The sequence below is a fragment of the Stegodyphus dumicola genome, chromosome 3 (assembly GCF_044657685.1).
Source record: "Stegodyphus dumicola isolate Sdum_Otavi_A_Nest chromosome 3, ASM4465768v1".
Taxonomy (NCBI): Eukaryota; Metazoa; Arthropoda; class Arachnida; order Araneae; family Eresidae; genus Stegodyphus; species Stegodyphus dumicola.
This window is the reverse complement of record NC_140770.1, coordinates 128,614,707-128,637,329: the sequence shown is the minus strand read 5'-3', so window position 1 is coordinate 128,637,329 and position 22,623 is coordinate 128,614,707. Positions and strand designations below refer to the sequence as shown.

General features: G+C 33.5%; 1 protein-coding gene across 2 annotated transcripts in view; it reads left to right on the top strand.

The window, feature by feature from the left end:
- The window catches only part of LOC118191459 (uncharacterized), a 212,975-nt gene that overhangs the window by 44,581 nt on the left and 145,771 nt on the right, over window positions 1-22,623 (top strand). Inside the window, exon 2 of one of the 2 annotated variants that reach the window (XM_085813303.1) lies at window positions 17,951-18,075. The exons of the other annotated variant lie outside the window; for it this stretch is intronic. The gene's annotated coding sequence lies outside the window, so the exon portion shown is untranslated. The remainder of the gene's footprint in view (window positions 1-17,950; window positions 18,076-22,623) is intronic. 2 annotated transcript variants of the gene reach the window in all.

Genomic DNA, 22,623 nt, shown 5'->3' with positions numbered 1-22,623 from the left:
AAATAAATAATATGAACCACTGTTTGAGGTTTATGTTTTGCATAAGGTAATTATTTATGCTTTTAATACGTAACTTTCGTGTGAACATACATCTGGTATTTCCATTTCGAATGAAGAGTACTTTGGATGTATTAATTGTTGTAAATAATACAGCGTTAAATATTTTTGCCGAAGATTTGTTTATTTAATCAATAATGGCAAAGCATACCATGGTGATCTGCTTAAGAAAAGCGATTCTTTTGTGATCTTTCTCATGGAAGCTGGCTGTATTTATGTTACACATGGAGAAAACATGTCTGTTGCTCGGAATTCGAACCTGAGTCGAAATAAGAGTACTCAGCCGACTATTCCACTCGTGGGGTTCTGATTAAAGGAGTGAGATGCCTTCCCGATTCACTTTTTAAGAGACATTAATTCGCATTCTTTCAACACTTGGGAAAGCCAAGAAAGCATTCATGTTATCACACCTTTCGCCGGGATTTGAAACCAGCTCGAATTATCACAGTTCAGCTGTCCTATCCACATAATTCTGGCAAAGTTTTCGAAAATTTCAAGCTCTGTTTTATGATTTTTATGATATTTAATAGAACTTAATGGTACTTTTCGGTTAACGACGCTTTAGTTTGCGCCAAACATAAACGTTGCCACGACATCTAACTAGAGATAGTACTGGCAACCCTGAAGAAGCATGCAATTTTCATATAAAAGATAATAGATATTTTTTAAGTCTAACATAAATATCGACATAAAAAAAGAATACAGGCATTTATAGAAAAGAATGCATATTCATAAATGACAGACATTCATCAATGAACATATTCATAAATGAATGCATAGAGAATCAATAATTTGTATGTGCTCATTTCAGCTATAGCTGCTATTATGACAGAATTCTATTAATTCGAGCGATTGACGCCGACAATAATAAAATGAGTAGTAGCCAGAGAAGGAATGCGAATCTTCGAATTACCTTGATTCTGCAAACCTTTCACATGACGGGAAAATCTTTCGTTAGCAGAGTCATTTCGTTGCTGCGGTAATAGTAAAATACGATTTCATTTTATGGTTTTTCGTGTATTTCAGTGTCGACGATGTCTTTGTCTTTGAAGAATGTAAACGTCATCGTTTGTCATTTGAAAATCGAGAAGTTATGAAATCCGTATGGATTTTTTTTTAGCCCTTCAGTTAAAAAAAGCAACTGAAATCTCAGAGGGAAAGTTATTGATATTTATTCTTTCAAATTATTCGCTAGTACATTACTGCATAATTACTCGTAAAGTAAAATGAAGAGATATCGCATTTAGCGTTTTGGCTCGCAATTATAGTTAATGCATCGTTAACTGTAAAGAACTAATTTAATTTTTGATTGAAAAATTGGTCTTAAGAAGTTACAAAAAAAAAAAGTAGTTTCGAAAATTTTATCAAAATTCAAACTTTAATAGAATTAAAGTTAATTAAAATCTTAAAATGTCTTTAATAGATATTAATGTAAACCTTCGGCCCGAAATAAATATTGATGTAAAGCCTTTTTTTATTCATCGGAGAACTTTTGAAGCTTGTTTTTATTTGTTTTTTATTTACATTTAAGTGAACCCATTGTATTTCAACCATATTTGATTAGTTAGGAATTTCTGGGAGCTACGGCCAAGGGAAAAAAGATTTTGAAAGCAAAATTTTGTTAATCTGGTGAACAAGAAAATAATGAATAGTAGCAATTTATTGTTATTATTATTTAATTTCTTTTGCATTTATTTAAATGCAGTTTTGAGTTAAAAAAGAAAGTATTGAAATGATACAAAAACATTTATTGCTTACTAAAATAAAGAAGATTCTTTTCATTCTTGTATAATCTTTCTGAAACCATCCATTCATTATACATAAATTTTCATGTAATATTATTCATTTACTTCTTGATTCTTTTATGCACTTTTTGACTTTTTAAATGAAATAAAGCATAAAATTCATGCGTTTCACATTTAAAATTAAAAAAAAAGTGTTTTTTAAAGGAAATCGGCTCATATCCATGAGCAAGTTTATCTTATAATGTCCTCTAAGGCAGATAGTTCTCGGGCCCTTTACCATAATTCAATAAACTGAATCAAGTTTTTCACCTCTAATCATTTATATAAGGAATGAAATCTGATTCCTGTATGCGTTTTCTTATAAAATCCACCAGCGTCTGTGTGGTAAAATTTCCTAACACTGGTAGTTAGACTCGGATTAAAATTCGAATGGGCTGGCTGCATAAGAATTTTTGTGGTTTTCTTCTTGTGTAGTTTAAAATCGAGGTTTCCTTTTAAAAAGGTCATCTACGAAAGAAATCATCCTTTTAGGTAGAGATCTCTCATGTGCTTTGCCGTAATTCAAATCATTTAGTCTTATTTCTTATAAAGTTAGCAATGTTAGTATGTTATGTGAATGTTAAAGAAAATTATCTTGCAAATCAGCACAGAAAATTGCATTTCATGGGAAAAATACAATATATATCTATTGACTTTTTTAATCAAAGGCTGTAATTAAAAACTTCAAAGTTTTTAGATATGAAGAGCTGATTCTTGCAAAATCCTTAATTTTTTCAAAGAAAAACCTTTATTTGCAATTTTTTATCTGATAGTTTTACTTGTAAGTAAGATGTGTCCTGTGAACTTCACTTTTATAGATTCCTTATTCATGCTAATATTCAGGAGGCTAGTGTTTATTTTTTGAAGCTTCAAATTAGACAGTAGAAACGTTGTCGGTAAATTTATGGTAAGCATAAAGAATTATAATTTCTGATACATTCAGAAAGATAAAAATCTGCTTACGTCTAGTTAAAAGAACAATGTTCGGGCGTGACTGATCATATCAACAACCCATACAAGCAGTTATGCTGTATACTAACCATTAGCCTGCCACTGGTGCGTGTGGCATGAAATTGCCTGTATTTTGAGTACAATATAATTTTGTATAAGCTGAACGCTAGGTGATGTACTGAAGCGGCGAATAACTTATATGGGTGAAAGTAGGATCAAGAGGAATAAAAATTGCCGTGGAACATGCTTCGCAAATAACAGTTAGTTGATGAAAACCGCGAAAAGACTTTTATAGAATAGATCCACAGGGGGACGAAAGGGTACAATAATAATTACAAAAACATTTAATTTGATAACATGTTCATCAGCCCACTGCGAAAAGATTGTTAGACTCCCTCGAAGTTACTGCGTGTGTTGCTGCACTACAAGATTTCACAACAGCAATACCTTGTATCTCTTGTAGGTATGAGATCCTTCAGTGTCTCAATATCTCATGAACGAATCATTCAAGGTGCTACCAGAAAAATCCAAAGTGATTGAAGTCCAGTGAGCAAAGACGCCAAGCATTTAATTTTCTATAAGAGTATTTTCGCGAATTTCCCTGACTAAATTTTGTTTGAGATAGCATGTTCTATGGCATGTTTTTATTCCTCTTGATAACTTCTATTAACCATCTGAGTTTGTCGTCGCTTCAAATGAGTAAGCTGTATCTTTCAAGAATTTTTTCGTACAGGAATAAACTGTGATTTATTTTAGGAAAACTTTTCTGTCGTTCATGACGAGCATGAGTCTTTGATGTGGCCTGCGTCATACACGCGAACACATAAAAGGAAGATTCAATACACTTGAAGTTTAATTTGAAAATCCCAACTTCATAATTATTTTCATGGATATGACTGTCTCCTTTGAGGAGCTGAACGTAGATCTAAGGCCAAAATGACTAAGAAATGATCCTTTTGAGAATGAAGGTACTCGAAATTAATTTGAAATTGTAGAAATATTATATTGTCAAGTATCAACTTACTTCATTATCGATAGAATTACAAGGCTATCTAACGAAAAGGATGCCTCCATGGAGGAGTTCCTGAAAGGAACTGGTACGTATTGACGTTATACATTTGAAACTACGGAAATAATCATGCAAATATCCCGTTCGCCTGGGTTCGAACCCAAGATGATTTACGAGCATTCAGTACCTTAACCACCTGGCTACTGGTCTACTATCTAAAGTATGTATTTTCCGATCAACATTATTTTCCTTCATATGACATATAATGCATACAGGAAGTAAAATAAGAACAAAATTTCAAATGAGCATTTTTAACGTATTCTTCACAATCACCTTTCTCGTTCGTCAGAACTACGTATAGATGCAATAATATTAAAAAGGAAAAGTGTTTTAATATTAAACGTTCATATTTTTTCCAATAATTATCTCCAGATTGAGAAGTAAATTTATAAAATAAAATATTAATTTCCACTCTCTCATAATCTCTAATAAATACCGTTTTGTGTGTGCAGTCGTCCGAGTATTTTTGTTGGTTGTTAGGGCTCCGACATATCTTTATCGGGCAGTGCAATGCAGAAGCTCCAACTATTTCGACAAATATGCCAAGACTGACGACAAAAACTATGCATTGTTTCATATAAGTAACTCATTTAATAATTATTTCATTTAATTTCATATAATTACATTCAAATATTTTACAACAAACTACCGTGTCACATTCACCCTGAAGAGCCATGTTCAAGTTTCAGGTGGAACATGGATGTCTATCATCGTAATATAGTAGCTCTTCCCTTCCCAAGTGCTAAAATGTTAAAACCGCTGAACACCAGTAGTTGGACCCACATTCGCGTTTTCGTGGCTTTCCCCATGTGTAACGTGTATATGAGCCAGTTTTCCTTAGAAAGTCCTCCACTCTCCCCTTAGGAAGATAGCCCTCGTGTGCTTTGCCGTAATTAAATAAACCAAACCAAAACCCTTAGGGTGATTGCCCTGGTGTGCTTTGTCATATTCCAGTAATCCAAACCGCCAAAGATGATAATGTGTCTTGAATTTAGCCTTATGCTACCTATAATAATCTTAACAAATTGTTCGGAAAGGAATTTAAATTTTGTTAAATCGAAATAGTAAATAATGATAAAATTCTAAAGTGGAACACAAGATGTAGACGTGGCTAAGAAGAAGCTAAGTTAATTTGGGTTACTTGATGTAATTTAATGTACACTGGTGTGCAAAAATTAAGGACGAAGTCGAAAAATTAGCATATCAGCTGAACGAAGAGGCAGAGCGGACAGAAAGACCAATCAGGAGATTAAGTAAGGTGATATACGGTAGCACATGCGCAGATATGCAGGTAGACGTAATGGGGGAGTGTCTGAGTAGTATAAAGCATGTTGTCGGTGTAAGATCAGTATTTCTGGCAAAGAGATTGCACGCCGGATAGCAGTTAAAATCACACTGAGTTGCTGCCTCAGCGAGAAATGGCGAATAATCAATCTGTTAGACGATATCTGGATGCTTTTACCGGAGGTCGAATCATTGGGAAGTTGGAGGAAGGCCGCAGTATGACAAGTGTGGCTGCAGTGTTCGGAATTGCTCACAGCATCGTTTCACGACTTTGGAGACAATTTCAAACTACATGAACAGCTATCCGGGGGTTTAGTACTGGTCGTCCACGAGGAACCACACCCGCAGATGACCGGTATATTGCCTTACAGGCCAGAAGAAGCAGGCGGCAGACAGCGGGAGAAATCGCTAGACACACGACACAGGCGACTGGACGACCGATATCGCGTTTTACCGTGGCCAGAAGACTGCACGGTGGTGGTCTGTTTGCACGACGCCCTGTACGGTGTGTACTTCTAACGCCTGCCCATCGGAGAAGGCGTTCTCTGTGGTGCCGGGAACACCGGAATTGGAGAAACAATGAATGGGGACAAGTACTCTTTACATATGAGAGCAGATTCAGTCTGAGTAGCGATTCTCATCGCATACTCATCTGGAGAGAGCGGAGAAGCCGCAATCATCCCTCGAACATCATTGAAAGGGACAGGTATGGAGGTGGCGGTGTTCCCGTTTGGGGAGGCATCCTGCTTGGTAGTCGTACAGACCTCCGCATCTTCGACGCAGGTTCAGTCAACGGGACCCGTTATTGTAACGGGATTCTTCTTCCATATGTGCGTCTTTTTAGAGGCGCTATGGGTCTGCAGTTCCTTTTCATGGACGACAATGCATCATGTCATCGCACAGTAGCTGCCGAGCAGCTCTTAGAGAGTGAGGATATTGAACGTATGGATTGGCCGGCACGATCTCCGGATCTCAATCCCATCGAGCATGTATGGGATTTTCTAGGCAGACGCTTGGCAGCTCGTACCTTACCACCAGTAACGATTCCGGAGCTTTGATTGGCGCTGCAAGACGAATGGGCAACAATGCCTCAACAACTCATTGACACCCTCATTCTCAGCATGGGCAGACACTGTGAAACCTGCCTAGCAGTCAGGGGAGATCATATCCCCTATTAAAGACCGGATGTTTCTTGCTGGACACCCATCACAGGGATATTTCGGCCTTCAGTCGCATTGCGCTCCATGCTACTTTTTCAATAAAGCTTCTTTTTATCCCTCTGATTTCTCTTTTAGTAAGTGTTGATTACATTACTCATGTCCTTACATATTGGGGATCTTACGGTGACTAAATGTGTTGATTTGGAAAGCTTTTGTACAAAGTTATATTGAAAAAACCGTCTCGTCCTTAATTTTTGCACATCAGTGTAATGTGTTATACGAGTGTGCTGTATTCCTCTTGGTTGACAATAATCGGTCTCATGGTTAACGCAAGTCGCTGAACACTGGTAGTTCGGTCCGAGGTTCGAATCCCGCGAACGGGCTGGCTGCATGGGCGTTTTCGTGGTTTTCCTCATGTGTAACGTGTATACGAGCCAGTTTCCCTTAGAAAGTCCTCCACGAAGGCATCCCTCCTCTTAGGCAGATAGCCCTAGTGAGCTTTGCCATAATTAAATACACACACACATGGTTAACGCAGCACACCCAACAGGATAACAGATAAAGCAGTTATAGGTGATTTTTTTAACTATTTTTTGACACTTTTTAAGAAATCTTAGAATAATGTTTTCGCAAATGTCTAATACATTTGCTAAATTCAGATTTTCCCTAATTATTTTTTTATTATTATTGTTATTTTTGTGTTAGATTATATTTTTAATTTAAACAATTTTCATATTACTTTTTATTAGGATTTTTGAAAAAGTATTCGGCAGTGTAAATCTGTTTTAAAATTCAAACCAGAATTTTGAATTACTATATGTTTTTCTGGATTCTTTAAATACGAGAAAAAAACCGTTTTTCAGAGTTACATTAAGTGGATTTTTGATGCCTGCCAATGCCGACAAGCAATTTCAATGCCGAAGGATCTTTTCCTGACACGTGCTACTTAATGAAAAAAATGCATATAAAATATGATGTATAAAACACAGGCTTATGCTAATCTTAATCTAAAATAAAGTTGTTGAATATTTTTTCAGAAATCCATTACTATACAAACTTTGATATCAATTGACTATACACAGCGCAATATTTATTTAATCGCATTGTAATAATTTCTGTTGCCATGATTGACATTCCCTTGTATGTTAATATAAATTCTTGGGTGTGAAAATTGCTTCCTTTATCCCGCGACCGTCTTGCGCATTTTGTGTTTTTTTCCTGCGATAAAATTACTGGCTTAGCGATAGGACATTTTCCCAACAACAGCATCCATTACTTATATTTGATGATGACGAAAAAATGATATATACTTCAACATGACCTTTCTTAGTTTTAACGGTATTAAACCTATTTCACGCTGCCAGACATTTTTGTAGTAAACATTCCGTTATGTTTATGTCACTTAAATCAAAACTACCGCATCTTACGGCCTATCCGTAAAAATTTTATTGCAGACTTCTGACTTTTTACGGAACCCTGAATTGGAGAAAGTTGTGCAATTTCTGTTCAGAATAACAAACCGATCACAGGTGCTTTATAAGATGAGCCTGGAAATGCTTGAGTTCATCTCCGTTCTCAATGGTACAGGAGATGTTCTGATGTAAAATACGACCATCATATCTTGTAAAGTTTATGGTGCTTAACCGTGACCGTAGATTCCTTTTCGCTAAGAGGCAAACAGAGTGAATAACTTAATTTTTCGTGTGCGTTGTTTTTTTTTAAATATTGGAGGGATTTAAAGAATTTTTCTTTTATATGTGGTAACTGTAAAAAGTGTAGGCTTTTCTTGAATGCGACAGTGGGAGGAGGTTTTCCAGATTGCATTCCAATCAATATAGCATGCCTAGAAAAAATGAAAGATACTAATATGAGTATTTTTTTAAAAGATCTGAGTAGTTACTACCTTTTATGTCTCAAGATATCAATATCTATTAGCTTTTAAACATTATTAAGTCAGAAGTAATTATTCATTAATTACTGTGGTAATTTTACAGCTGGGGAGGGGAAGAGAAAGTAAAATTCGCAAAACTGTTGTAGGGTAAAGATTAAAAACTCGAGAAAAGTTCGTGTATTTTCAATACTTATTTAGCAACGCCGCCTAGAGTTAGTTTGTTCCAACACTTTGCAGAAAATTTCTGGCAAAGATTTCGTGGTACTACGGGAGGGGGATGAAATATCTGCAAGAAATTAAACAGTAACACTAATAATTTATTTGTAACGAATAAAATAAATAAATGTTATATAATGCATTTTAAAATTTTTAACAGATTTTTACAAACTAATCAAATTCTGGAAACATATTCAGCACTATTATTTTACATTATTTATATTACCATTCAACTGGATGGCGTTCACGTGCATTATATTATATAGACACAGATTTTCTTCGTTATTTCATTAAATAATACTAAAAAAATCTTTCGGTATCGAAATTGTTTTTCGACAATTAAGAGTAGTTTCATATTAACCTTCGGGAAAACAACTTTACTTCATATACCAGGTAGATATACGACGAAAAGGTAAGTATAAGTTGTATAGCAAGGGTAATTAAAAGTTCTGGTTTGGATTTTAGAGCAGTATTAGTTTGCAATGCATTTTTTCAGAAATCCAATTAAAAATAGCGAATATTCCGTTATCGAAGACTTTACGGCATAAAAATTATTTACATATACAAAATAACCTAATTAGGGACCTCAATAGAGATTAAAAATTAATAGGAGAAAATCAGAAATTCACCAATTTATACAATATTATTTAAAAAAAAAATCTGAAAGGTTTCAGATTTTAAATTATGTCCAAAGGGGCGTTTTTTTTAAACATTTTGTTATCTTTATTTATTAAATATTATGTTCTTCGCACTTGAACCATAAAATTCAGTTTAAGAGAAATATCTCAAAATAATTTTTAAATGAGCATGTTTTTTAAATTTCCGATACACAGTCTCGCGCGCTGGAGATAAAAATGTTTTTCTGTACAACATTGCCATTGTTTGCTTTGAAATTGTTGAGTTTGTTAATAATAAAAATTTCAAGTTTGAGCCTTCAGATGCCCATATTCGCAGGAGGATTACGTTATTCAAAATTTTGATGGCTTTAGGTACCGTTGTTTTATCACAATGCGAGAAACATACATACATTTATGCAGATTCTTTATTATTTAATTTCTTAAAATCTAATACAGGGCGATAGTATTTGGTGGCAACGATTTGAAAAGTGATACAGCCTTTTAAAGGTTTCAACGCAAAATCGCAAAACGAAAACAATAGTCTTTCAGGGACAAAGCCGCTTTGGTCTAATTAAAAAAAAAAACCCTAATATTTGCGAAATTTTAGAAAATCAATTTAGAATTCTGGGAAATTAGCACTATGATTAAATTACTCATATTAATCAATTAGGCTACTCAAAACAAAGAGGTAAATAGTGTTACCTTTTCAGTAGTTTTTGAAGTACATTTGTAACATAATTTATATATAAGTTTTATATTTAAAAAATAAAACAGGATGAAACAAATCTTAAATTTTCTCGAATTCAAATCCTAAAAAATTTATCAAAGATTTCAATTTCCTGCAAGCAATAATTATAAGGGAAAAAATGAAAAACTTTTACTTAGTGATAAATGAATTTTAAATAACCTAAATTTGCGTTAGGAAAAACAAGCATGAGAACTTAATTTTAAATAACAAAACTAAGAGATAAAAATTAAATTTAATAAATAAAGCACATGATTAAAATTCTGTAAGTTCATTTTCTTAGTATACTTTGACATGCATAAAAGTAAATGATAAATACTATTTTTAATATTAAGACATTAATTAGTAGTTTTAATTTCAACAGACGGGGATGATTATTTTATTTTGTTAGACGAATGGACTCAGGTGCAGTGCTTAAATACAATTCTTAAAAGTTCTTATTTGCTATAGAAATAGCCAGACCATATCAGTTATCAGTATCCCTATACTATCACAATTATTCTAGAGGTAATTTCCAGAATATTCGACAAAGCATAAAGCACTGATTACTTACAAATCCTGGTACATTTCTCTAGCGGGCATTCTAAAGCAATGTGACACTTAAGCTTGCCGACAGGTGATATTAGGATCTAGTTACTGAGATTGCAAAAAAATTTTTTCTTTTCTAAGTAAATGCTTTTGTTGAACGTTATTAAAACTAATCATAACAAACACAGTTGATTATGGTAAAGCACACTAGAACTATCTGCCTAAGGGAAAGTATGCCTTCGTGGAGGACGTTCTAAAGGAACTGGCCGTTATACACGTTACAGATGGAGAAACCACGAAAACACCCATGCAGCCAGCCCATTCGGCTGGAATCGAACGCACACATCAGGAGGGAATGCTGATGTAGTAAATTTAGCGGAATTGGCATCTAAGTTAAATTAAACAGAAAACTACATTTACGGATAAAAATCTGCCATTAAAATTTTTATTCTAAAATTTGTATAGGAATACATAAATTTTGCCGAACAATTGCAGTTATTTTTTTAAGGACCGATGTTTCCATGGAAAGGTGGGTGAAATTAGAATTTTATGGATGCTTAGCGTCAGGTTATGAAATTAATAAATATCTGTAAAGGAAAGGCAAGCAAACAAAAATAACAGACTACTTTTGGAGAAAGAATACAGAAATCAACATACTACTGGAAAAAGTTGAATATTAAGAAAATTTTACTAAAAATTAAAGGCTCCCAACAGTGACCGAGTGGTTAAGAGCGCTGAATACTGGGAGTCCGAATTTGAAGTCCGTGACATTGTCCAAGTTCTCTTGTAAATACTTGTATTGTTTATTAATGCCATATATAACTTAGTGTCTTTATTTCTGACGATAATTATCCTTTCATTAATACAGTGTATAAATTTTTCCTTTGAAAACTGATTTAATTTACAAAAAAATCATTCTGATCAAAATACTTGAAGGTAATGGTGAACTGTGAATACGATTTTCCTGTTAATTATGTTTTAGGCTATTCCACTTTCCAGTGTTTAATTGCCTTTGGATTAGCCGTGATATTGATTTAACCTCGGATGTCGTCTCTGGCGTAACTAAAGTAAATTAGGGTTTAAATACATAATTTATAAAAAACATGTTTAATCTAGTTAAAAACAAAAATAGGGTAATTTCCATAACTTTTGTAACCTAATTTCTGTTTTCTGTACACCATTCGCCTGGTGCATTATAATCTTAAGTGTTATGCGCCATGAAACTAACTCACTGTTTTCTATATTAACTTTTGATTTAGTTTAAAAGAATTTGGCGTAACATTTTGCAAGAAACTAATGACCCTGTTACATATGATTTGGTTTACCTGTACTTTATATGAACATTAACTGTTATAAGATTTCTATGGTAAGACACATAATACTGGCAGCAGAAAAACTACTTTCAAAGAAGGATAATCCCGTCTGAAGTCTAATCCTGTTTAAGATCCTTTTTGTCATTTGTATGGCTTTCTAAAACTTGTTGCGTAACAGCAATTGCACGAGTTTAATGTACTTAAATCTTTTCTAAGGGCAATGAAAATACCATTTATGCACGTTCGGCTGCAAGAGAACTCATCAACGAAGCATTGCGACCTCAAGATCTTTTCATAAAATTTTATGCTCGCCATTTTCATTCATGGCAACTGTAGAAATACCGGTGTTATGTACACTCGACAAGGATGATGTTGCCATTTTTTTCTTTCAAAGAAAGGAAAAATTACAAATTCCTTAACATTCTTTTCTTTTTATTTCTCTTTTGTTTCATTGAGGAAGAACTTAGCTTTTATTTTAGTTTGTTGAATGAATTGCTTGTAAGAGAATGGAGTTTGTTTTGCCAGATTGTCAAGGTTGCAAGGTACTGGCTTCCTTTTGTGACAACGCTTTCACTTTTTCATCCTCTCTACTTGTCACTCTTGATGGCCTTTTTCTATGAGAGCACGTGACTTAGCGATGTTCATCAAGCCAACAACAATTTCTGATTAGAATTTTTTCCTAATCAGATAGGTATTTATCTTTAGAAATAAATTTTGGGGTGGATGTCTCTGTTACCCAATAGTCGACACGTAAGATATAAAGATCTGTATACAACTCGAAGGCCAGTCTATTCTCAGCATACTTTTCCTTCTAAATGTTTTTCAGTCTTATCATTGAGGGTAATGCTTATATTGAATAAACCCGTTGCGCGGACGTAGGTACTTGAGCTTGAATTTTCAAGGAATTTTAATAATAATTTCATTATCAAAGTGGCTTCAAAGACGGACGAACGCGAGAAGTAAGTTAATTCATTAATCCTTTTGCATGCTTAGAGAAAAAGCTAATTTTCTGGCATGATGGTAGGGAAGTTTGTTGTTATAGTCTTAGTTCCGACTGAAATCCCGGAGAAGGCATGGATGTTTGTAAGCGTATAGTGTATTTGCGGTATGGGACACGTGCCTCACTGAATGTCTTCTTGAGAGGTTTCTAGCAAGGAAAGAGGAGTGGGAGGCCTGTGAATCAGTTCTCTGTGATTTTCTCTATCAAACTGTGATTTAGTTTCTCTTTTCTTCAGCCCCCTTCCCTATAGAACTGAACACACTGAACAATGTTCTTGGTGATAAGATATGATAAATAATGTAATGAAATGTACCATGCTTCGGCCATTTTACGACGAATGCTTAGCTAGCAGAATTCTATCAGTTAATCCTTAATTAGTTATTGCTTTCATTACAAGAATTTTCATGTCCTTGGAAAATAGTAAATTTTGCTGCTTTACAAACAGGATGTATTCACTGCAAGTCTAGTGAGTGATGAGAGATTCACAACAAAAAATTCACAGTTGCGTTTTGAACAATTAAGTCTTTTCCCTATTAAATGCGTGCTAAATTCTTCACCTGCCTTTAACTTATGATTTAAGAGTATCATAGCAATTTTTTTCTTCTACTGTTTTACATCGCTTTTGAAATGTTATTTTAACTATAGTGAATCCTTTCTAAGATGACCTTCCTCACGGTTCCAGATGATTCTGGTCTTCTGCGAAAGTAGTCGTTTTAGAGACGGAATATTCGGGATGTTTGTGCTGTCATAAATATTGGTCGTATTAAGGAGGTTGTCGTCAGGCAATAATAAAAGCGTGGGAACCCAAATAATGAAATTATAATAACGAATTTATTATCAAATGTATAAGCCAATATCTTCCAAATTTATTAAGGGCTATTCGTGCTTTTACTATAGATGAATTTTGTAAAGATAATTATTAAATCTCTTGTTCTCATGAAATTATATGGTAAGTTATTTTTCTCTTTTTAGGTCATTAATTATTTTATGAGTTTTAAATACTTATAATGCTTAAATACATTTTATAAAAATTTTGTAATTATTTTTTAAATTTTACTTTATATTCTCGAAGAAGCGATTAGTCGGAAAAAGTATTTTGAAATGTTGGAAAACCGTCAAATAACGTTTCATAGCCAAATATTATAATCGTTACATTTTTATTTTTTTATCTGCAACATTTTAATAGCTAATATTTTACCAATTCATTTTTTAATAAGAAGATGCACACATGTATTTTTCAAAAATATTGAGAGTTCAATTTGGGAAATCTATTGTATTACATTGGTGACATTCAATAACAGTATTCATTTCTATCGTAAGAATTTTTAATCATTTTCAGAAATAATCATCTGCGGGAGGTGCTTGTCAGGAAAGGTTTCATTACGAGAAGCAGTGTTGCCAGATATGCGATGTTTTCCAAAGTTTGTTGTTTTTGTTAAAAACTGTTCTACTAAAATTTTTCTGCGCAATTTTACGAGCGAATTTTTTGATATTTTGTCAATTTTTTATGCAGCTTTTTATTATTTTACAAAAATTCAACATACATCAAAATGAATTTATTTTAAAATTAATTTAGTGTAAAAGAGTAACAATTTAGTTAGGCATCAATAAAAGTCATAAATTAGCAATTCAGCGGACACTCATTTATCAGCATTCATCAGTAATCAAGTTGACGAATAATCTGTCTGTAATATAAATTTAAAAGTATAAATAAAGACTGAATCCTGTTTGCAGTATTGCAATGGGAAACAATTATTACATTTTTAAGAATGAAATACTCTTATTAATTTTGATATTTTTAATTCACCAGGGATTTTATGAAATACAGACTTTTCATATTCCCATTGTTGGAGCTTCTGTAGAAATAATTTTACATATATGTATCAAGAAAGCTGATTTCTCCTCATTGAGGTCAAGAAAAAATACTTTATGTTTAGATTATTTTTGTTTCTGATAATTTTGTTAAAACTTATAATATGTATACACTCCGGCGCTCCTCCTACTTATGCGCCTAACTTGCTCCACCCTTGCTAACAGAATCCGGGAATACTGAAATTTTAATGGCATTAGAATCATCTGAATTCACGTAACCTATGGTGTAAAGTCTTTTCTCTTATAAAACGTATTTTATAAACGAGTGACTTTACCACCGCTCCGCCGCTGGTTGGCCTTTCATTAACAGGGAAGGGAATAATTGCTTTACCTAATAGGGAAGGGAATAGAGAATACTTTTAATTAACAGAGAATTATACTAGGAACAAATTATCTTTATTTTCGAGCAGTTTCGTCTTGAGAAAACGTTAATTTGATTACGTAAATTAAATCAGTAAAACAAAAAGAACACATTTGCTTTACGGTAATGGTTTATGATAGTAATTTTTCTATCCTTCCACAACAAATAAACTCTTAAACTAAACTTCCGCAACATATAAACGCACTTTTATCTACTGGGTAAGTAGTGAACACTTAGGAGAATAGTATTGCTATAATCCCCCGATTTTGGATTGGCATTTTTAATTGGCGAAAATATTGGTAGTTTAAATATATAACAACTCTGTTCGCTGCCCAGCTGGTATAGTGGTTAGCGTCGCTGACTGCTGTGCCGAAGGACCCGGGTTCGAACCCAGGAGAAGGCATGGATGTTTATAAATGTATAGTGTCGGAGCGGCATGGCGGCACTCTAAATATGCGGTGAGCCGAAAGTCCTCTCGTGTGGTTTGGTGGAAGGGGAGAGGGGTGGGAGACCATCGGACCCCTCCCATCCAGGATTAACTCCATCAAATCCCTTAATTTTGATGGAGTCAAAATTGGGGGCGGAACTGAGCAAAATCGCACTGTCACCTGAATGGTGCTCCAGACTGTTGCCAACGGAAGGCCTAACCTAGCGCTCCTTGCCACGAGGATTTTCGTCGGCTTGGGCTGACTCCGACAAGTGAGCATAAGTAACACCAACACGCAGTTCTGTTCAGTATAAGGAACTGTAAAATCTGGATGTTCAGCTCATTCGGAACGTACTCGCTGCGCTGGGCAAACCGTTTCGGTAGTCTGTTTCTCAAACTTTTTACATGAAGATTAAAACAAACTGCGTTACTTACACTCGATATGACCGATACTCGATATGATTCTTACAAAGGAAGTAATGGTGATTAAAAAGTCATTATTCAGTAATCATGTAAGTAAAACAAACATGAATTTGAAATCGACTGTCTGGTTGGCATGCAATTTACTCCCGAAGAGCTGAATAGAATTCGCAATAGTGGAAACCTCAGAATTTGCATTATTATTTTAATCACCAGCAGACCGTAAATAACTATTTTCAATGTTGTGTCTTAACACACGATTGACTTTAAGGTTGCTACTTTCGCACGTAACGAGGTGCTTCATTACTTTGTGAAACCTCTGTTGTTTGCATTTCACTTGGGAATAACTGTTCTTAGTTTTAGCAGAGTAACTAGATAGTTTGCTTCCTGAATGTAATTGTTTAATAATTATTAGTTTATATTATGAGGTTCCAATTTAAAATCTATATTTCTCACATTTATATTTTGTCTTGGAAAGAGCTAAATCATGCGTAACGCCAGGCAGGCTTCCTCTTTACTGTGATAATTTCATGTGCATGTTTTTTTTGTTACCTTTTATAAGTGTGTGAGAGAGTAAACTAAAAAATTTTTACGGGGTTATTCGCGGATACGTGAAACATTTAAAAAAATTATATAAAAAATGCCGTGAAAGATATACAAAATGTATTATATTGAAATAGAGGTAAAATCATTCAAGTATTTTTAAATATATTCCACAAACGTTTGTAAGGGTTATCCTAAGTTTCTAACAGCTAATTTAAATTAAAGCTACTTTCCTGTCCTTCCTAATTTCAGCTTACAATTTCAAATCAGAATGCGTTTTTAGAATCGCGTTTAATGCAAATAAGAATAGTATTTAAATCTAAGTTCTACTGATTTCGAGAGAGAGGCTCGGAGTTTCTGACTAGCGCAGGTTCGCCTTTTGGCTACGATTCTCTAAGCGTTTATTACGCTCGGCCGTACTGCAGGCCTTTGATAGCTTCGCTAGCTTATTGGATATTTAACGGCCAACTACTTAGAATTTTGATAGCTTCGGCTATATCTCTTTAGTTGCATTAGTTAAGTCTTATTTCTTATTATTTTAAGCTCAAGCCCAAGTGGAGGCTTTGCTGTACGCCCTGAGGCAGGGACCATCTAATAAATTCATACTTTGAGCAATAAAGGGTATTTAACCCTTCTCGAGTTTACGTCTCAGTTCTTGAACTAAATTATTCGCTTAGCTGTTCGTTAGGTCCCTGCACATTTAGTTATTAGATAAACGGGTGGAACCTCAAACGTTCATTGTGTTCCCTTCTCTGGTACGGCAGACATCTATGCGTCATCGGAAGTATTTACTTGGATATACTGGGAAAACTGGTTGATTTTCCAGTTGAATTAAAATAGTAATATTTACCTCTTTCCGATGAAAAAATAACTATAGCAGAGATCAAGAGAAAATCTGCGAAATTATGTCATTCAAAATTTGCCATTTAAAGCTGGTATCACATCTACGGACATTAAACGCAACAAAAAATTTTAAACGCTTCTTCTTAAAACTTTGTTTGCATGACATCCTTCTAGGCGCAATATTTTACGAAGACAGCAGAAAAGTTCTTTTCGATTTTCGAAGGAAGGACCACGGAAATTTACTATGTAATTATAACAACATAAAACTCCTGTAAGAAAGGATTTTCGGAAAACTTTTATTCGACGAGGGCTTAAAGAAAAACTTGTTCGGTCTCCTAACCTCTTTAGGTGAATGGGATGCAGAGGATAAGGGCATGAAAAATCAACACGTGTCACACTTGTCGGGATCTTATGTTATTCTCTCTGTTAATTTTCAGAATCTTCGCGACCATAAGCGATTCTGTGATTGACAGCTTGCCATCAGTTTCTCAGTTTATTCGATATGAATGTTATGGAATTGTAAATAACCCTATTAATAATTATGTGATTTTATATTATGTAATATTGCTTCGCTGAATTTGATGATCAACTGCTATTGCAAGATAGCGTAAGTATAATTAATTAAATAAATAACATAATATTTGTTTAAGATAATTTCTAAATTAATAATTATTTATCTAGCTATATTAATATTTTGTATTTGTTTAATAACGTGTTATTGATGTTCAACTTTCCTGTCCATTAACATGTGTTTAACAAATGAGTTAATCAACATAACTTTAAAATTGTGAGAAATATTACCTAATTTAATTATTATTTGAACAGCTGTATTTAGATTTTGTATATATATTTATTGTTTTGTATTACAGGCGTTTAAAATTCAGCGTCGGATTCATGTTCGTTCACTTTTGATCTACGAAAGATCCCCAAAATTGTACGATAATGTTGATATAAAATGCATGTTGATTTGATTTCTGGTCTTTAGCATCTAATGGTAAGTGTAATTTTACATACTCCTAAAAAAAAAAAAAAAAACCCTCTTTGTCTATTTTTTTAGACACTGAATTCTTTCTAAGATAAATAAACTTTATATAAGCGGTGAAATAGATAAAATAGATTATCTGATTTTATATTGCTTTATTTTCATATTTCAAAATTACAGACATTTTGCAAGAGCATGGAATTAAAAAGTGAGATAGACATACAGCACTTTTTTATCCCAAAGGGAATTTCTAAGACGGCTATTATTCACGAATCATCATTTTGTGTAGAATCACTAAAAACGTTGAATAAATTTTCAAATTGTTGCCACGAAATATTATTGCCCTGTGTTATATTTAAAGAAATGAAATGATGAAGAATCTACCTTAATGTATGTATGTTTCTCACTTTATGAAAAACCAACGGTACCTAGAGCCACCAAATTTTAAATAACGTAGTCCTCCACCCGAATATGGGCACCTGGAAGCCCTGATTTTAAATTTCTAATTTGTTTTATTATCTTTTTCATATTTTATAAAACTTTAGGGAATGTGTGATTAAAAAACTCAATGATTTCAAAACGAACAGTGGCAACACTGTACGGAATAAAACATTTTTATCTCCATTTCGAGACTGTCTGTAGGAAATTCTAAAGATATGCTTTTATTAAATATATTTAATCCAAAGGGGCGTTAGCTCAAATTCTCTCGAAACGTGTATGTGTGAGTAAATGAACAAAACGCCTCTAATAGGGCATAATATAAAATCTGAAATCTTTCAAATTTTTTTATGCATTTATAACTGTACGATTACGCATGCAGATAATACGAAAATTTACTCCGTAGCTAATTAAAAAGAATGCTAGCCTGAATAATGATGGCTCTCAAAGACATATTATTGAGAGTAGTTTCAAACCTAAATTACTTTTTTATACTATTAATAGTTGGCTTTCCTAAAGAGTTTAAACTGAAATGTCAGAACTCTGCGTTTAATTAGATTACAAATACTATGCATTCCAACTAGAGCTTCGTGGACTCCTTCAGTTATTACCATCTTATTTAAAAACGCTCATTGTTTATTATTAAATACAAAATTACCCAGATATGCATTTATGAATAAACAATTAAATAATTTAAAAAATTAATTGTTGTGGTAAATGAGAAATAAAATGTTATCATTTTAACATGGGAATTAAAATTTTTTTCGGGCAAATACGGACGTGTTCTTATTTGATTAATTCTCATTTTAATTAGTTACTCGTAAACCAATAAGAATAAGAATTAGTCAAGTAAAAGAAATTTTGTTTTGAAGAATGGGCTGAATGACTGTATTAAGAAAAATAGTTTATTATTAATTGTGTGCTAAGAAAGTTTGAGTTAGAATTAATGAAGTAACTTTTAGATAACACACTGAGGAAAAGTTCGCGTAACTGAAAGTCAATTTGAAAATAAATGAGGTTTGTTAGAAAAGTAATTATTTCTTTTATCCTCTGTTCCTTTCATTTTAATCAACCGATTCTTCAAACAAAGCTGGGCTGTTTTGAAATACAAATTGACGAAAATATTTCGTATATAAAATTATTTTCTTTGTAGGTCTAATTAATAGAATTTTCCCCCCTGAAGTGAATTTCCTACAAGTGTATTTCATTTGAAAAATGTAAACTCTGTTATTTAAAACGAATAAATTAGATGCTAATTAATAATAACTGTTAGACTAATGTTTTAACTTTTTTGAAATCTAATTTCTAATTTGTATTAATTTTCTAATTTGTATTATATTTCAAGAATATTTATTTACTACTGCGAGTCTCCATAAAAATTTATCACAAACTGCCCTTTTTCTATGAATATTTTCGAATGCATATTTTTATGAAATTCACAGGCTGAAATATCATTTTTTTAAAAAAATGTAACAGTTCATGTGGATTTTCGGGACAATAAATATTTTTAATTATGACAGCTTCTTAAAAAATTATACTTTTATACTTTTTTAAAATTTTACATTGAGCAGAGTTTTTGAAATGGGTAAGAATTATTTTAATCGCATTTAAGAAAATTTCTCAATTAACCGCAAATGCCTAGCTTTAACTACTCAAGCCCATTAGTAGCTGGGTGGATAAGACCGCTAGACGTTGGAAGTTCGACCCGGATCTGAATCTCTGTGGATGGGTGTTTTCTTGGTTTTTTCCCATGTATTTGAGTCATCCATGAAAGCATCTTTCCTCTTAAGCAGATAGCCTTGTACGCTGTTACGTTAAAATAGGCATTTCTAAGCCTTTACGAACGTAGCAGGTAATATCATTTCCACAGCATTTAGTTCCGATTAATTTAAGCTGTAGTCCAACACACCCTTCAGTTCTGTGCTTTTCACGAAGCAAAACACGCTAAACAGAAATTAAGTGGGAAAATCAATTAGGGAATCCCCACCGTTTGCCACAGAGTTTATTGGTTACCAGGGAAGCCGGGCAGGAGAAAATGACCCTGAAATGCCTATTCTAAATAACAAACTATTAGCATACTTTGAGATAATATATTGTCTATTACTTTAGAATAGGCACTTCGAAGCCATATTCTTCCCCAAACCATGTCTCATAACCATAGTAACGTCTGTCGTGAAAAGAAGATCGAATCTTTTAATTTGTTTGAATCATCTGATTTTCCTTGCATAGGTGCCCAAGAACAGCCGAGCGAGAAAATTACTGAGCACTGGGTAGTTCCGATTGGAGTTCGATTGCAGACGAACAGGCTACCTGCATGAATGTTTTCACGTTTCTGCTATAGGTAATGTGCATACGAGCCAGTTTTCCTTAGAAAGTCTTCCACGAAGGCATCCCTCCTCTTAGGCAGATAGCCGCCGTGTGCTTTGCCATAATCAACCAAACCAAACTCTGTCTGCCCGGCGATGATTACACGCATTACGATCGTTAAATGAAGAGAGGGTCGCTACTGTCTTTAAGTGTCTATTTCAAGTAACAAAGTATAAAAAAGACAAATGAATTTAATAAACGATTCAATGAAATAAGTCGCGATCAGCATTTTTTAAACACTGCATAACATTTTAAAAGTGTTCAGTAATAGAATAAATGAAAGGTGATCTTAATGATTCTTTACTTATCGCAGTGGACTACGGACTGTGAGGACCTAATACAGTTTTTATCATTTAATTATATATTAAAAAATAGCTATAAATCTCAATCATTTGAAGCTTTATTTTGCATCAGAAAGACAAGCTTCGCTTGGAAATTCATTAAAATAAAGGCAAGGTTTCTAGTTTGTCGTTTCTCTTAATTTTGATTTTCTGATTATTCCATGAAAATATGTTATATAATTCTCAGTTAAAACAGAGGTTTCGTAACAGCAGGAAGAAAAGGATAATTTATGATTTTGGTGGAACCTCGCTTCAGTGGGTACATTTTTTTAGTTTATGTGTAACAATATTCACGTGATATCCGATATGCCGGAAAGTAGTAGGACTGGCAAAGCTTGACGTCTGAGCAAATTTTTTTCAACCTCTACGCAGTTACGGGAAATAAATTTTATTACTCGTTACTTTGGTTATGATAAAAAAAAACTATTTTCCCAAAACGTTTCGATACATTTTAATTATGGCAATAATTCTGTCATAGTAAAAAAAAGGCGAAAATTCGCGGGATAAGCACTGTAGATTTGCGAAACTTTTCGAGATTTGGGATTTACGCTATCAATTTCGTGAAAGGATTGTTGTTGATTTGTTGAGGATCAAAGTTTTGTCGAGGATTTGTTGTTGATGATTAGGATTTTTATATTAGCATTTCGTAGGGGCGTTGAAAGAATCAATTACACAAATAATTAGTATACGCAACTAACAAACACACACAAACTGAAATTTACATTTCTAAACCAATTATATTCTAAAAACATATTCAACACCATTGTTTTATATCATGATTGCTATTTAACTGGGCAGGTACAGGTAAAAATATGGGGGACATCAGCATTGTACCATAGGTCAACTAGTAATGCCTTCCCACACTAACTCTTAAAAAAAAGGTGGAGGGAAAAAAAGAAAAAAGGGGAGGAATTACCAAGCTCTATAAGAATTTACATAGATTGAAACTTTCCAAACGGTCTAGAGCAGGGGTTCTCAACCGCTGGTACGCGTACCACTAGTGGTACGCTAGAGAAAAATAAGTAGTACAGAAAAGAAGCAAAGTATTTTAAAATATTAAATTCAAAAATTAAATCCCCATCATCTTGATTGAGGTTTTTTCCAACACTCGTAAATTTATGCGATCTGAGCCTTGTTCAAGAGTGGTGGTGTTAGTAGTACTTTGTAATGGCTGTAATAATAGTTTTCAATTTTTGTTTAGATTGTACACGTTAGTCGAAAGGTTGAGAACCGCTGGTCTAGAAATTGGCTATTATGGTACATCGTGGAATCCCACCGTATGCCCCGCATCCAGTATTTATTAAAAATAATGATGTAGGACATAAGGACAATATAGTCTGAATAGAATTTGAAATTCATAGATTAAATTGAAAATCTGTTTTGGTGGAAAAAAAAGGGAGATAACATACTGTTG